Consider the following 17,889-nt stretch of genomic DNA (forward strand, 5'->3'; position numbering starts at 1 on the left):
GACTTCAAAGCTGACAGGAGTTGCCCCAATATTATTTGTCATGGTGAGGTCAGGAACAGAGTCAAGGTGAACAATCCGGGGACTAATCCAGGAGAATGACTCAGTCGGTGCCTCCTAAAGGGGTTATTCTCGCGTCCCCCTCACAACCTCTGCCCTATCCCCCTGCCACCTACACTATTAACAACAGCCTTTTAAGTGAACTCATATTTTAAATTAAGTAAATATCTTTCATGAAACCCTGTAACACTACCATATGTAAAAAACTGGTATTCCTTATTTTAAAAAAAAAAGGAGATGATAACCCTCCAAAGAAACACAAAGCAAAACAAATCCAGATCACGTGATTCTGGCTAGATGCTACCGCTGGCGAAGGCTCCAGCCTGAGGGTAACCGTGCCTTTGTTCAAAATGACAAGGGTGAGTGTTGAGAGGTGCTCCAAACACCAGAATGGGACCTCCACCCTCAGATCACCAGAAAGACAAGAAAGACTGGAAGAAGACTGAAAAGGAACGATCCTCCTCCTGAGACTCAAGTGCAGGGATCACCGGAAGGTACCTGGCACAGTGCCCGTGGTGGGCTTCCCCCACTGTGGGGAAGCCCTAGAGCCAAAACCAACCTGAGCGTGTCTGTCAATGTCCAGATTCTGTAACAGCAGAAAGCCATGACTTTTGCCAAAGAAACCAGGTGCAAGGGAAACAGAAACATTCAACCGATGCTAGGCTGCTGGCTGATGGAGGTTTCCCAGGTTTCTGTCCACTCCCCGCAAGGTTAAATACATCCCACCGTCTCCACGTTACAAGTGAGGACACGAAAGAACAGAGAGAGGAGAGAATGCGCCCAGGGCACCCTGCTGGCAGTGAGCGTGAAGTGGGGGAATGGAGTTCCCAGAATCCCGGGTATAGCTGAGCAACGAACGCCGAAACAGGCAACACTGGAGAGGCTCACTGAAGTCGAAGTCTTAACTGGATTGACTATTGACACTACAAGGAGATTCTTCCCTCTCCAAAAGCAATCCATTGTAGACTGAGTTTCCGCAGAACACGTAAGTGTTTATTAACAGCTTATTAACTCCTTGGCAGATTCTCAAGCTCTGAAGAGAATTAGTAGGGAAAGGAAGGGGGAGGAAACTGGAACCCCCGCTCCGCTGGTTTGCCAGGCTTTCTGCTAAAGGCTTTACATACAGTATATCTCATTTAATTAATCCTCCCAGCAGGGTTAAGAACGATCACCTCTGTTTTATAGAAAAGGGGACTGAGCACAGAGAAGTATAGTAACTCACCCAAGGTCACAGAGCTGCCACGGTCCCTAACGCATGGGCTGTTTCCAGCAGCACACAGAGCGGTCCTCCCAGGGAAGTACACTTTATATTTTGTTATCACCGGTTACTGACATATGCCTCACGGGGCATAGTAACTCTTCAAAATGAATATACATAAATGCTAAGAATGGCATACACAATAAAGATGACCGTATCGAGCTTAAAACTTAGTATGGGTCAGAGGCATCAAAAGATCTGAACGTACCAGGCTAGAAAGGGAGGGGATTCCTGGTGCTTGAAAGTCTACCGTTTCAAGCCTACCTCTTTACACATGCACACACACACACACACTCTCCTTCAGCCAAAATGTTCTACATTAGTAGATGGAAAAGCAAGAGCTAAGGAGGTTTTTCTAGCTTATCCGCAATCCTTAGCTTCCCCCCTCCTACCTCCTAGGCTCTGGAACTTATCTGGCCAGCCAGACGGCAGAGCAGAGAGCTCTGTTACCAGTGGTGGGCCTAGGCTGCTTTTTGAGCCGGATCGGGCCACTGAATCCTCCTTCAGGCAATAAACTCTGGATGTAGAAGAGAAGCATTGTGTTACCTTGCAGATTTCAGGTGAGGAAGGATGGAAGGAACGGGAAAAGAAGAGGGAGGAGAAGGGAGCAAGACAGAGAAGGTAGAAGGCAGAAACTGGTTAAAATACACTGTCAGTGGCACAAGATAAAAAAATAAGAATAGTTTTTTTGGGGGGTGCCTGGGTGGCTCAGTGGGTTAAAGCCTCTGCCCTTGGCTCAGGTCATGATCCCAGGGTCCTGGGATAGAGCCCTGCATGGGGCTCTCTGCTCAGCAGGGAGCCTGCTTCCCCTCTCTCTCTCTCTGCCTGCCTCTCTGCCTACTTGTGATCTCTGTCAAATAAATAAATAATCCTTAAAAAAAAAAAAAAAAGAATAGTTTTTCTTGTGATTTAAAGCGTTTTTAAATACCAAAGACAGAGAGAGCTGCTGTGCTCTGTTCTGCTGGTGGGATCATGACTGGTTTTTTCAATGTCTTTTACAGTTCTTATTACATAGTTTTTTTTTTGTTTTTTTTTTTTATTGCATAGTTTTGACAACAGGTATAATGTTGGGGGTGAAGGGGTATAAGAACATTCCTGGACAGAAAATTCAGAACAACTCACCAAGGGGAGCTTGGTTTGTGACTCCTAAAGCACTGTTACATACAGTTATCTTATCTCATCCCCTTCTGCCACTTGAGAGCCGGAAACAGGACCACTGAACCAGGTGGATGGCATTTTTTAAGAGTTTGCATGAGGCTTATGATGGGAGCGCTTCAGAGAGAGGGGCCACCGATATGGAGATGTGGGACCTGCCCTGGGAGCCAGGACCCTGCTCTGTGGACAAAATGAATGGCTTCGGACAAATCCCTTAACCTGACTGGCCAGTGTCCACTTCCTTAAAGGAAGGGGCTGCATTAGACCAGGGTGACAAACTCACATGCTCTGAAGGGTGGGGCTCCAACATGGGAATAAAGGGACTATGGTGACCTAGAGGCCATGTGCACCTGCCACTCAAACCCAGACCCTTGCTAAGATCTGACAGGTCAGTAGATATTCTTCTTTTCAAGAGATGCTAGAAATCTATACCTTCATGTGGACTCCCTGAATTTTTTCTCGGCATCTCATTTTACAAAAAATACAATCACCCCAAAGGAGACACAAACCCTGGACGTGTTCTCTGGGTTAGATGTTCCAAAATTCCCTGCAGTGTGGGGTGTCAGGGAGGCCTGTTGTCGGGCCCCTGCTTTATTACCACACAGCCCCGGCATTCCTGGCCCCGTGGCTCCTCCATGACACCACTAGTCAGGCAAGAGGAAGGACAGTAGAAAACTTCTGCACGGAACTAACCAATTCAGTTGCTAGGGTGGGGAAGAGCCGCTGCAAAGGTCCGGCTGGGGCCCCATCCAAGGTTCCTTGGCCCCAGAGAAAGAGGACAAAGTGCCTGGCTAGACCATTCGACCCCGCATCCTGCCCCAGAGTGTGACTGGGCATCTGAGAGCGCAGCCGGAGCCCGGCGATGCCCTTCCAGTCCTGGCTATCAAGTGGGTATCCCAGCCCCACGCTTCTCCAACTTGGCCGAGCACAAGACTTCTGGTTTGCTAATGAGCTCCGGGGTGGCGCAGCTGCCACGGGTCCTCGGACTGCACTCTGAGGAGCAAGGGGACACATCTACAGCTTTCCTCCCTCCCGCCCTCTCTCTCTCACCCTGTGCCCAGCAAACTAGGCTCCTTTGTCCCCCTGGCTCCCTGCCCTCCCCTCTTGGATCTAATAAGCCTACTGATAGTGGAGTCCCTGATTGCTACCCTGACTGTCCATCCACCCATCCCCTTCTCTGTGTAAACCCCTTTGTCAGGCTTCTCCTCCCTACCAGACCACACTCCTAGAATAATTCTTTCATGTTACTAATAAACTTCTACTAGCCTAATTCATGCCCTCTTCTAAGGCCCTATCCAAACAAAGTTCTCTAATTGATAATAATCATGGAGGCTGATACTTATCAATTAGAGAAGCATATCAGACACTGTCCCAAGTTCTTGCCTAAGACATCCTTTACATGTATTATCACCTATGATATGGTCTAGGATTATCCCCATTTTTGCAAATGAGGAAACTGAAGCTCAGAGAGGTTAACTAACATGTCCAAAGTCACACAGCTAGAAAGGGGTGGAACTGGGACTGGCCACCCAGGCAGTCAGTCACAAAGTCCTCACTCTTTTCTCCCACATTATAAAAAAAAAAACTTCAAACATACAGCAAGGCTGAAAGACTTTCACAGAGAACACATGAATATTCATCACCTAGACTCCGACGTGAACATTATTACATTTTACTATTTTGTTTTATCGCAAATCTATCCAAAGGTTGTCACCTTTGCTTCTATTTGAAGAGCAGCCTGGAAAACACTTTGAAGGCTTGGGTCAGATGTTGCCATTTCTGAATTAGAAATCATCTATCATCTTCTGAAGCCCCGTCATCCCTCCCCGCTCCCGGCCTAGGGGTGGGCTGGGACAGGCAGGAAGGGAGGCATTGATCTCGGGACACCTGTGCACACCATCACACCACGTGTCCCAGCCAAACTGACTTCTCCTCTGGCACACAGCAGGGAGGGAGGGCGTTTGGGAACAGCCCCTCTAAATACCTCCCAAACCCTGAGGAGTTTTTGGAATGTGGCCGCATACAGCAAAGCCAGCTGTGCCCACCTTCAGAAGCCTTGGTCCTGTCCCAGCGGAATGTGAACTGTACGCTTGGCTCTGAGGCCTCTATGGTTTCCAGCGGCAGGTAACCTTGGGCTCTATCACAAAGCCCAGAGTGAGATGGGAAAGTTATCAGGGAAATTTCCCATCCCAGGGCCCTTTTGTCCACCTCAAGGGGAGCCCATTTCCATAAAATACAGTGTGAGTGGTCCCCTGGGATTCCTGCAAGGCCCTGGCCTCCCTGCCACCCCTACTCCATCCGCTGCATGATGAAGATGTGCAACCCTTAAAAAAAAACAAAAAACTTTTTCTCCATGTCCCTGGCAAAGACCCTCAGTGGAATAGCCTCTGAAAAGAAAGACCTTGAGGCCCTTTCAGCACTGGGATCTCAGTCCTGCCATCTTGGGCTTTCTATCTCTTCCTGCTGTGTGACCTTAGGAACACTCTCCCTCTCTCTGGGCTGGAGCTCATTCATCTGCACGAGTGGTATTACATCAAATGGAAAGGACAAGTCAGTCTAGCCCATCTCCCATGTCCAAGGCAGAGGCCCAGGGTTGGGTAGAGGGCAAGTAGACATTTCAGCATGCACTCCAGAGCCCTGCTCGAAGTCTTTTCTTTCAAACTATTAGCTCACTAAATCCTTACAATGATTCTGAGCTAGGTGCAGTTTTTATCTACATTTCACAGGTAAGGAAACTGAGGCATCGAGACAGAGAGACTTCCCTAAGGTCAGATGGTTAGTAAGAGGCAGAGAGAGAATGAAAGGCAGGGGCAGGCTCTGGAGTCCGTGCAGGTGACCAGCACGCCTCCCTGCCTGCTAGAGAAGCTGGAGACCCTCTCTCAGCCCTCCAGTGACACTCCGGCCAGCTGAGGTGGCAAGTCAAATATCAAGACTTAAATGCTGATGAAATATTTAAATTACTCTTTGAGATAATAGTGGGGAAGATACTGCCAGGCAGAACATGATTAATTGCCAAATGAAAGCATTCAGACAGAATTGCTCTAAAGGTCCAGGGGGAAAAAAAAAGTGAGATCATTCTGAGATTAAGGAAGCCAGGGAGACTGAATGCAAACTAGCTTTTGCAGGGTGAGCAAAATTTGAGCAGGAGAAGAGGAAACATTTCAACAAGAGTCAAAATTCAAAGAGGCAGCCCTCATATTCAGAGGTGGGGAGACCCAAGTGACTGATGGTGGCTTAGGAGAACAGGGTACGGAGCTAGAAAGATGGGCTCAAGGCAAGGCCGGAGAGAGCCTCAAACACCAGGCAAAAAAGTCTGAAATTTACTCTGTAGGTAATAGGGAGCCATGGAGGAACTAGAATGAGGGTAGAGAGGCATCATGACCAAAATGTCTACAGGTGATCCACTGGCTATGCTAGCGGGTGGCAAGGGGTGAACTTGAATCGTCACAGGTGTTGGCCAAGCAGCCCTTGGATCTTGACAAAGAGAAGCAAGAGGTTCAGTCATAATATGCCTTAGACCCTGACCAGGTAGGGAGATACCTGAAGTCTTTTTCTTGGGCTTCTTCCTGGGGCTGTTCAGAGTTTAGCACACTGTGTCATCTGGGAAGTGAGTACATGTGATCCAAAGAGCCCCCAAGGATGACATTCAGTGAACAGAGTGTTTTAATGCTATTTTTAATCCTTCTGCTGACCAGAAACACACTGGGAAGAAATGAAGCATGAACATGGACAAGAGGTTCTGCAAACTGCCCCCCTCCACCGATTAGCCACACAGCGACCCTGCAGACTCACCATCTGGCCCACCAGCCAGGCGGTCCCTTCTGATCCTGGACACGTTGATCTGCTTAATTATTTGGTGGCTATAAATAGAAGGGTTGGACAATACGCTGGGGTTTTTGTTTTTTGTTGTTTTTTTTTTTTGTCTTGCAAGCAAAGAAAGGGCTCCCAAGCGACAGAATGAGGAACGCAAGAGTTTCATGTACTCGATCCAGGCCATTTTCCCTCTGTGCGAGCCACAGGCTTAAGGCAGCTCCAAAAACACCCTGGGTCCACTGGGCACCCGCCCCTCTCCCAACAGAGCCAGGTTGGCCACTCACGGTTCTCACAGGGGGCCATGGGGTCAGGAAAGAGACCATCCAGGAAACTCGAAAGGTCCTTTTGTATGGAGGTGTATCCTCACACGTGGGGTCGAGACCTAGCTCCGGCCACTCAGGGCCTTTCGTGCATGACCACCAACGGTGCCATGTTCAGCCATCACTCCAGCCCCATCCCACGCCCAGACTATAGTAGTCACGCCAAGGAGAGGACGCTCGGGACCCAGATCCAGGAGGTGAGCCCCGTGACTACTCAAGGGCAGGAACACCAGTTCTGGATTCCAGGTGCCCACGAGGGGAAGCTGACACTCAGCACCCCCTACCCTTCCCTTGATGCCTAGACCGGTGCCATACTCCAGCCCAGCATTAGCCACCACTCCTGCCCACTGGTCTTTTCCCCTTCCAGGCGGCCTTCCTGTAGGCTGCACACTCTCACCCCAGCTCCTCAACTGCCCTCCCAGTCCTGGAGCTCCTGTGTGCACCCAAGTATGAAGTCAGATAAGCCTGGAACTTGGCCTTCTGGATCTGCTACTTTACCAGTTGTAAGAATTTGGCCAAGTGGCTCAAACACTCAATGCCTCAGTTCCCTCAACTGTACAAGGGGCACAGCAATGGTACTGACCTCCCAGGATTGCTCGCGAAACCAGAAAGAGAGAGCCTGTAAAGGGTTTCCCCCGGAGCCTGGTACATGGTAACGCTCCCTAAAGGAGTGTCACCGGCTGCTTCTATCAACATCCAGTTCCCACCCCCAGATGCACCAGACTCAGCGCATGCTCCATGAGTGGCTGGTTTCTCTCCCTGCCCTCTTCCCCCTTCACACCCCAGCAAAAGAGAGCAGGAGTCTGCACATTTGGCATCTGTAGCTGGGGCCCCCCTGATCCTGGCCAGTGCAAATCTGAACACATTCTTATACACTGTCTGACACCTATTGTTTACCCTCTGCCATTGTCCCCTTCCCGTCCTTGCCCGGAGGGGGGGGGGCCTTACTCCACACAGGTGATCAAGGTGCCAGGAGAGTCCTCCTTCCTAACACATGTCTGCTATTCAGCTAACATTTGTGCTCAGCGACACAGATACCATGGTGACAGCCCAGGGTTGCCTGAGATCCTGGAGGATATGGGTACATGCAACAGATGGGAAACCAGGTGAGAGAAAAGGGCCCTAGAGGCCACCAGTCTCCCACCAAGGGGTCAGACTGCCTCTGCATGAATGCTGTCCCCAAAGAAATGTCTTCTTCGTGGTCCCAGCAGGCTTCTGGGACGCTCCCGCAGACAGGGGCTCAGACCTTCTTGTTCCTGAAACCCCCATGTTCAAGGAGTCTTCCACAGACACCTACCTTCATGAGACCCATTGCTGAACCTCCTTAGGAGCATTCAAGGCTAACCTGTGGGTTGTGAACATGGCTTGGGAAATTCGTTAGTGAAGCTGATCTGGGCTGGGCTTCTGGTGACAACAGAGGACAGGGTGGGACATCTGCCTGTCAGGGAGAATGGCAGCCTTCGCAAAATGCAGAGACCCCTGCACATGATGGGCCAGAACCAGCTGGCCCTTCGCCGACTCCGGTGGGACACAGAGTCAGAGGCCAGGGCCAAATCTCAGCAGCATCTCTTCCTAGCTAGGCGAATGCTTGTGATACATTTAACCTCACCGAGCCTCCATTTTCCCATCGAAGAAATGACAATTTTAAAAATGCCTTCTGCGAGGCACTGCTTTGAGAGTTACAAGGATATCACTTCAGAAGGTAACGGACACATAGTAGGAGCTTGCTTCATGGGGCTGAGACGGGCCAGCATGTGGAATGACTGGGGTGACCTGTCCAGTCTCCATCTGCTCTGAAAAAAAAAAGACTTAGTCCTGAGAATCACCTAATGTTTCCACAAAGTGATTTCTCCAAGGATGAGTAGCAAGGCAGAAGAAAAGACCTTTTCGCTCTCTTCTTCAAAAACGGCAAGCATTCAGAGGAAGTCTAGTGTAGGTGGCCAAGTAGCTAGATCCTTAAATAGCACCTAACCTCTCTGATTGGAATTAATAATGAAAAGGAAACCTGTTAGCTGACTTGGAGTCACTTTAATCTGCCACATGGCAATGATATTCACTATCTAATCAGCTGACCCATGAGATGTACAATGCCATGCAATCTGCCATAGGTGTCTCCATGCTAACAGGCAGAGGTGATCCCCAGGGTGACTATCAGCCTCTGTGTTCCCATCCACTCCAGAGGTTATCCTGGGCACTTCCCAGGCATTCCCAAAGACCCAAGGACTCCCCACCCCAGTGAGCAGTGCTGAGCCTGGAGGAGCAGCTGGGTAGCCTGTCCAAAGGTGAAGGCCCATCCACCCTGAGCAAGAGAAACACCACCCCTCCGAGAGTTACTCACTTCCCACTGTGGTCACCTTAGGCAGGGCTTGGAAAAGCCTCACTGGATGGCACCAGGAATTCCCAGCGAGCCAAAGTGTCACCATGACCATTTCTCCCCCAGGTCAGAGGCAGGACATGGAGAGATAACCAGGCTCTAGACCATATTGTGAGAGTTGGTTTCCATAGCAGCCCAACTGGGGTGGCAGAAGCACCCACTAGAGACCCAAGGCTTGCCCCAAACAGGGCAAGAATGCTGGAATCCCAACAGCCAAGACCCCATAGCAGGATTTAGAGATGAAAAACAAGCTCTGTTCAGGTTCAGAAAAGCCCAAGAAAACCACAGGGGGGAGAAATGGGGCTACTATGTTAGCTTTCTGTCCAGGCAAACTCTGAGAATATCTTGTGTGCAGAGCTGACGCGGGCCTGGGGGTTAGCTCTGCTACCAAGGTTAACATGAATGACCAACCTCTGGGTCCTCTGCAGAAAGACTCCTCTCTCTCTCTCTCTCTCTCTCACACACACACACACACAATGCAAACAGTAGTGGGAAAATAAAAATACACATAGCTCCCTGTGGTTAATTTGTAGATGGGAAAAAATATAGATGGGTGCACCTGGGTGGCTCAGTGGGTTAAGTCTCTGCCTTCGGCTCGGGTCATGATCTCAGGGTCCTGGGATCGAGTCTTGCATTGGGGTCTCTGCTCGGGGGGGAGTCTGCTCCCCCCCGCGCCTACCTCTTTGCCTACTTGTGATCTCTGTCAAATAAGTAAAATCTTAAAAAATATATATATGAATGACCAATTTCAACAAAATCCTTTGGTGAAAATTTCTGATTAACTGTACCTTTGGACACTTCTGTTACTGCAGCCGCAGAGTACTTGGGGCTTTGGCCATGTGGTATTTCCTAATCAATCTGGCACCGAGCAGGAGGGCCCCGAAACCTGAAGCCCATACCAGGTAAGAGTCATACGAGTAGCAGCCAGTGATCTGGCTTCTTGACTGCAGATACGGAATAACTTGGGAAACTCAATCACACAGGGCTGCACCAGGGACCTGCCTCCTGCCCACAGATATCATTAGTCATTAGTCAAGGCCAAGGGAGGTTACCACAAACAGGCCACGGGGCCATTCTATCTGTGCTCTTTCGTCAAATCCCAAAACACCACGACAATACTCGAGAGGAAATCCAACGTCAAGGGACAAGGACTCAAGATGTGGCCCTTGCCAGCCAAGGGACAGCATGGGCCAGGGAGCCGGCGGAATGGCAGGAGGCCAGAACAGCGCGTGTGAAAGAAGAGGATGCTGATGGGTAAGGCAGGTGTCAGGAGAGAGCTGGCTGGCATGGTAATTCTGTTTCTCTGTTCTCCTTATGGACCCCCTGATGCCACAAGCACCTGGTTAAGGAGACACCCCACCCCAGACCACCAGGGAAGCAGAACAGAGTTGGTGCCTATGAAAATCCCTTCACCTCGGGGGCTAGCTCAGAAATCTAAACAGACAAGTTTTCAGCCCAAAGACCAGGCTTTCTTCATCAGAGGGGCTAGAAGATGCCCCACAAACACGTGTCGCCTGGCTGCTAGCTTCCCAGACGCCCGTCCAAGGCTGAGGGTGGCCCCCTACACCTGGGAGCTGGGATGCTCTCTCTGGATCCCCGCACCACCCCTCAGGAGAGCCTGTGAATAGGGCTGGGTGACCAGGCTCAAGGAGGTTCTCAAGGCTCTGGTCAGCTGCCCTAGAAGTCACCTCAACCTTTGTCGAGATGAGCCCTGAAAATACAGGCTTTGTGGAGGAGGAAGCAGATAATTTTCCCAGTTGCTAAAGGCAAACTGGCTGGAGGACCCAGAGGAAAGGCCACTCCAGGTCACTCAGGAAGACACCTCACCAGGCTGACTTCGCCTCCCTAACGGTGATGGGAAAAACAGGCTTCGGGGGCAGTGGGGGGGGGGGTGACTAACGCGGACAGCCCCCTGGGTTGCTTCTCAATGGCAGCAGAGTCTCTGCCCCAACAGCCAACCTTGGACACTGCGCATGCTGGCTCTTGGTGATGACAAGCTGTTCTTTACTTATACTGTTGCGCTCACGTGAAGCCTCCCACCCCCGGCTCCTCTGTGACTACCAAAGCCTGAGGTATCCTTCATGATTCAGGGGGAGCCCCAGTTCCCTCGTCAGGTGGCTCCTGCCTATGGTCGAGCCCTGGTCTTATCCTCCTTCAAGGGATCTTCAGGGCGTGGGGTCAGCAGGCAGCCTCTAGCTGTTGGCTCCATCCGGGTCAGACTCTTCTGCAGGCAGAGGCTTCACCCAAGGTCCCACCGTTCCTGGGACGGTCAGCATCTGGTGAGTGCCTGAGGTGGAGGAGAGAGGCCCAGCCCTTCTAGCCGGGAACCAACTCTGTTGGTCACTATCCGCCCTGAGGTCTCTGCTGGGCTGCTGGGAACTTCGGGGGAGCAGCCTTCCACTTGTCCCCATGGCCACGGCTGCCTCTGCCCCCCTCCTTTCACTAGTGTCGGTCCCCAGCAAACATCCCATGTCCACAGTCAATCCATTTCCAACACACCCAGTTAGCACCAGTGCCCGGCGCCCTCACTAGCTGGCCATGATGAGTACAGCTCGGGGTTCCTCCCAGAGAAGATGCTCGAGGAACATCTGCCCAACAGACGAATCACTTGAGGTTTCTGTACTTGGTGACCGAGCCCTCGCAGAGCCGGCCCCTGTTCACACACGCTCAGAGGAGCTGTCAGGTAGACTAAATGGCGCTGAGGCCAGCAACCTCACCCATCACCCCGGGAAACCCTTGGTCTGGCCCCCTGGGACTTGCACAGCACACCCATTCTTCTGCCTCACACACGCGGCCCGAGAGCCACAGAGAGACGCTCCAGTGGGGACGTGCTGGAGCCCCGGCCCCAGAACAGTGGCTCCCTGGGTCCTCTGTGTCCAAAGTAATGGCTCAGCCGATTTTCCTGGAAGGTCAGCTTTAGTGGCACCTTCTCACCAGCAACGCTGCTACTGGGCGTGAACAGCCGTGCTCCCCGTGGCACTTTAATCAGGGTGGTGTGACAGCATGGTAGATGTTAAACAGGTTATAATTAGAGATGTTGTTAGAACAACCCAGGGCTTAGTGTTACTAAAGATATTTGCAGAGTTTAGTGTGACATAAATAGGAGGGTTTCTGGTGTCATGCCTCCCATCTTGAGCAGGCCGAGGTTTCCAAGGGGACGCTCCGTCCGTGCCCATCCAAACTGGGACTCCTCTGGCCTGATTCTTTTCTCCTTAATGTCAGAGTTCTCAAGAACAGGAGTCCAGGTGTGTCTATCCTAACAAAGGGGGTGAGGATATCCTGCTTCTCCAAGAGCCTAGATGAGCTCGCTAGGATATAAGCTTAGTGCAACAGCGGCTGTCTCCTGCTTGCAGGGCTCACAGCTGTGTGATTCTGTCAGGCCGGACCCAAATCATGCAGAGAAGGGCCAGCATTCCTCAAAATGAGGGGAGCGCTTTCCAGCACGATTTCAGCCTGAACCTGTGGCTTCCACATCCCACAGAGAGCCGCGATCAGTCGTTCAACAAAGACCACACCTGTAATGGTGCCTTCCACGGGCCAGGCCCTTTGCCCACACTCACTTCACCCTCACAATCCAACAGGGGGATTCTTGGCACATCCGGCCTCCAGATGAAGAAACCAAGGCCCAGCGACTGGGTAACCAAACCTCCATCACATGGCCACACCCAAGCTCTAATTCAAGTCTGTCCGAACCTCGTTTGGCTCCACCAGGGCTTATTTCTGAGCTGAGAAGGGGGGAGAGAGGAGGGACGCCCCTCTTACTAATCACTGCATGAATTTGCACATTGTTTGAACTTTTTATAAAGAGCAGGTCGTCTTGTATTACTTTGTTAATCTTCAAGACATCAAAAAGAATGTATAGACAAGAGAAAGGGTCCTATTTCTATAGAAGAAATGTATCATAATTGGACATTATCTGCCAACAGCCAGAAAAGTTTCTGACTTTTGCTATGAGAATTCCATTTCTGGAATTCGATCCTGAAAAGGAAAAAAAAAGAAAAAAAAAAAAGCAGAGGAGTGCAAAATTCTATGTAAAAATGTTTTTAAAGTATTACTTCTAATAAACAGATAAACTGGAAAGAAACTAAATGCCCAACAGAGAACAGAGATGGGACAGCTTCATGATGGCCTGAGGCGGTGCCATTTAAAATATTTTTGAGGGGCGCCTGGGTGGCTCAATGGGTTAAAGCTTCTGCCTTCGGCTCAGGTCATGATCTCAGGGTCCTGGGATCGAGCCCCACATTGGGCTCTCTGCTGAGTGGGGAGCCTGCTTCCCTCTCTCCACCTGCCTCTCTGCCTACTTGTGATCTCTGTCTGTCAAATACATAAATTAAGTCTTTTAAAATATTTTTGAAAGGTCACTAGCAACAGGAGGAGATGATCCTTACCTGTTTCTAGCCTATAAACCTAACTAGTCACATGTATGAAACCAAACACAAGTGTCCTCCTCCCTAACACCACCCCCCCGAGAAGATACAAAGAATCTTTGAAGAGTTGGCACCTTTGGAGCAAGGTTTCAAGATTAGAGCAGATGGGTGGGCAGAAAGCTTATATTTTTCATTTTATGTCTTTATGAAATATTTGAATACCGTATGTGTTACTTTTATTTTTAAAAAGCAGTAATTTCTAAAGTTTTAGATATCTTATGACCTAATCACATTTTCAGAATAACATTTCATTGTAAAATAAAATACACCTGCTGCATTGTAGGGGTATGGAAGAAATTGCTTGATCTTTATAATTTTTTGTTATTTCCCATCTTTATAATTTTTTGTTATTTCCCACGTTTTCTATGATAAACACGTAAACTTATAAAAACCTCTTTTTCTACTTTAAGATGTCCTGTTAGTAAGAGGATGTACTACTTGCAATAAAAACCTTAGAAATTTCAGAGTTTCACCAGTGACGGACGGCCTGCCTTAGACCCACCTTAATGGTCTCACTGTCCTGAGTTCAAGGAGAGAAAAGGGGCTACAGGAGACCCACTATAAGAAGCCAGCTAATGAATGTAACAGACCCAAACTCTTAATGGCTTAGCCCCAAATCCCAGCTGAAGCCACTTCCCACCAGGCCTAGACCCCTGAAATACAAGGGCAGCCTGACCCAGAGGTACCCTCAAAGTAAACAGGGTAAGACCCTTCTTTTATTTTTCACCCCATGCAATAAACTGGCTACAGGACATTAAGCAGATAAAAAGGAAACACCAGGGGTGCCTGGGTGGCTCAGTGGATTAAGCCTCTGCCTTCAGCTCAGGTCCTGATCTTGGGGTCTTGGGATCAAGCCCCGCATTGGGCTCTCTGCTCAGCAGGGAGCCTGCTTCCTCCTCTCTCTCTGCCTACTTGAGATGTCTGTCAAATAAATAAATAAAATCTTTAAAAAAAAAAAAAAAAAAAGGAAACACCAATGAGAGATCACATCTGCTCTGTGGGAAGCACTGAAGGGGTCACAAAGATGGCTCAGACCGGGACCCTGTCCTCCAAGGACCGTACAGTCCAGCTAATGAAGTAAGAAGTTAAGTATCTCAACTCCCAGGCAGAAAGTGACCAAAGCCCTAACAGCAGAGAGATGGGAGAAGGGCAGGTGGGGCTCAGAGGAAGCAGCTCACTTCTAGCCTGGGCTACAGAGGTGGCTTCCCAAAGAGATGGCACGGGAACTGGGTTAGAAGTCTGGATGGAGTCAAATAGAGGCCAGATTTCCACCTGCCCAGGTGTGGACACTCTCTCTGCAGCATGTGGACCACATACACTAGTGACTGTCCCTCCTGCTTATGGGGCAAGGCTTAGAGCCATCAACATGTGGCCACTGATATTTTCAGAGACCAACATGCCCCATTTCTTTTTCCTCCCTGTGCATATAGCTCAATTACAAACACGCAATAAACAAAAGTTTGTGGATGTTCATAAAATGCTTTTGAAATTCACAACTCTTCTGTTGTGAATAGGAAACCAGGCCTAACAAGAATTTTCTGTGGAACACGCCTGGGTCCGACTAAATGTCCCACCTGCTGTCTCCTTCCCACCAAAGCTTTGCTAATAGCAGTGGAAATAAAAGCACCGATCCAATATTTGGTCACTACTCTGGACATGAGCTGGCATTCCAAGACAGCAAAGTGGTCTTTTAACAAAATTCAACAAGACTGCCCCCTCCCCACTACCCACTGATGATCACATGGAAGGAGCCACACTGGAAAGGGAGAACAGAGTGGACACCCAAGGGAGCAAAAGCGCGTTGACCTCTAACCAGAGCTCTTCTCTAGGTGGAGGCAGAGGGGTTAACTTTTGCAAAATTTCATTAGACAATGCAGTAAGTGGGTTCATTTAATTGGAGTATGAAAGGCATTTTGATGGTGATGGAGAGGCAAGGTGATGATATATTTACAATCAACAAAGTTGTACCTATCCAAGGTTGTATTCATCCATCCATCCAACTACCCAGGGGTAATTGTACACTTTAGAAACGCACGAGGAAAAACCCTTCACAGAGTGGAGACCAGGATAGTTAAAAGAAAGTCCTGGTTCCTGTCTTCCCATGAGTGTGACACCACCACAAAGCTACTGGCCCCTGGCCACCACTAACACCAGATGGAATGTGAGGACTGAATAATCTCTAAGTTCCCTTCTTAAAATGAGGCCTTTCTCAGGAATAAGTTTTAGCCTCCATCTGCTTGTTGGAGATCTTTTCTTATCTCAATGCAGGGACCAGAAAGCATCCTTGGTCTTGTACCTAATTTGTTGTTTTTGTTTTGCTGATTGAGCTGAAGTCCCAGCTCTTGAATCCTCCCTAATCTAAATGCTGACGAAGATACTGGATAACATAGCACCTCATTTAAGGGCCAACAGAACTGCTTTCAAACTCTAGATTTGGGATATTTCCTTTAGCCCTCAGCAGTTTCCCCTTCTGGAAAACAGGGCTGACAGCACCAGCCTGAGAAGGTTGCTCTAAAGACAGAAGGAAATCCTGACATGCAGCAAAGCCTCACTGACGTGAATTAAGGGTAAGTCATGGTAAAGGAAGCCCTATAGGTTGACATCAGTTCTTTCACAGCTAGTGGTTCCAGCCTGACCTATCTGGAGCCCAAAGTGACCACCACAGGCACCTCTAAGGGATCACAAGCACTCAGCTTAATAATCCGATCAAAAATTATTCCCAAGGATAAGCCACAGTATCATTAGAACAGAGATTCCAGAATCCATCGTCTAACACGCACTGAGAAATACTAGCGAAACAAGAAGTTCCAGAACATTCCAGGCATTCTCCACAATTCAAGACTCTCCAAAGGAAGTAGGAGGGATGAGATTTAACCACACCCTCCTCAAAACAACTAAAAAAATCAGAAAGAACATTGGAAATAGGGTTTGCAGACACTGGAGCTCAGGCAGAGCAGGGCAGTGATCTCTGAGAGACAAACGGGAGGAGCCCATGATTGTCCCAGCCAGCCACCTAGAGGGTGTCTGGGGGATATGGCACAGAGAAGGGGGACCCAGGCAGAGCCCAGAGCTCTCACTGAGTTGAGGAGATGAGTTGGGATTCCAGGGAGGCTGAAGTGGCTAGAATTCACAGGGCAAGGCATCAGAGAGGAGAAAGCTGCCAAGAGAGTTCTCTATAGAGATCAGCGGAGGGGACTCCTTGAGTCTAGGTATTGAACAGCACAGTTCTGTGAGGAAACTGCCCAAGGGGGAGGACAGAAACATCTTGAAGGGGTACACAGAACAGCATGGAGTTCACACAGCGCTAGAAATAGGTCATGTCCAACCAGACAGAACAGAAAACCTCAAAATTCATGAGACAACAGGTTACAGACCAAACTATGTCCCCTCAACATTCCTGTGGTTAAGAACTAACCCCCAGTGCCTCTGAATGTGACAGTGTTTGGAGAAAGGATCTTTAATGAGATAATTAAGCCAAAATGGAGTCCTCAGGTGGGGCCCTAATCCAGTATGACTGGTGTCCTTCTTAAGAAAAAATTAGGATACAGACCACACAGACAGTGAGATGATCATGTGAGGACACAGAGGGAACACTGCCATCTGCAAGCCAAGTAGAGAAGCCTCAGAAGAAAAAACCCTACAGACACCTTGATTTCAGACTTCTAGCCTCCAGAACTGGGAGAAAATCAGTTTCTGCTGGTAAGCCACTCCGTCTCTGGTGTCTTGTTATGGCAGCCCTAGCAAACTCATGTAGGTACTCAGAATGGCATTGCCTCTATGGTGGGAAAAAATTGGCCCTACATTAAGGCAGCTCTGGTCCCACCTAATAAAGTTTAAAAGCAAGACCCAAAAGGATCAAACCATTTCCATGAGATTTAACATTTAACTATGTCCCAGAATAAAGCTCAAGAATATTTATAGGAGTACTAAAATATCCAGCACCCAACAAAGTAAAATTTACTGTCTGGTATCCAATCGAAAATTACCGGGCATGCAAGAAGCAGGAAAATACAATACATAATGAAAAAAATAATCAATCAAAAGACTCCCCTACAAAACTCTGCAATCATACTGATCCTATAAGAAGTGTATGGCAAGACCCTGCCATGGGACCCACTTGATCCTAAAAACACAATTTTAAATGACTCTCTAGCTCCTTGCAAAGGACATGTTGTCTTCATTCTAAAGAGGGTTCATTCCAGGTAGAGAAGGCAGAGAAAAAAAAACAGAAAACACTCACTTTTCTATTTTGTTTCTCTGTCTGCTAACAGTATCACCTTTCCAGAGTAGTGATACTATCCCCTCTTGTTCACCTTCTAACTCTGGGGCTATTATTTTACAAAGGTCTAGGGCTATCTTTAGCTCTTCTTACCAGCTTTAGTTCATTCTGTGTTTCAGCCTTCCTGAACTTCTTCTGATCAGCCCTAAGTCAGATGACTCTTGATCGCTCTTCATAAGGGCCTGTTAAAATCAGAGTTTGTCAGT

At 48.9% G+C, this 17,889-nt stretch overlaps 1 protein-coding gene across 29 annotated transcripts in view; it reads right to left on the reverse strand.

Moving 5' to 3' along the window:
- Positions 1-17,889, reverse strand: part of KCNMA1 (potassium calcium-activated channel subfamily M alpha 1) — a 730,062-nt gene that overhangs the window by 539,136 nt on the left and 173,037 nt on the right. The window lies entirely within an intron of this gene.

Source organism: Meles meles, chromosome 13, assembly GCF_922984935.1.
Source record: "Meles meles chromosome 13, mMelMel3.1 paternal haplotype, whole genome shotgun sequence".
In the NCBI taxonomy this organism is placed as follows: domain Eukaryota; kingdom Metazoa; phylum Chordata; class Mammalia; order Carnivora; family Mustelidae; genus Meles; species Meles meles.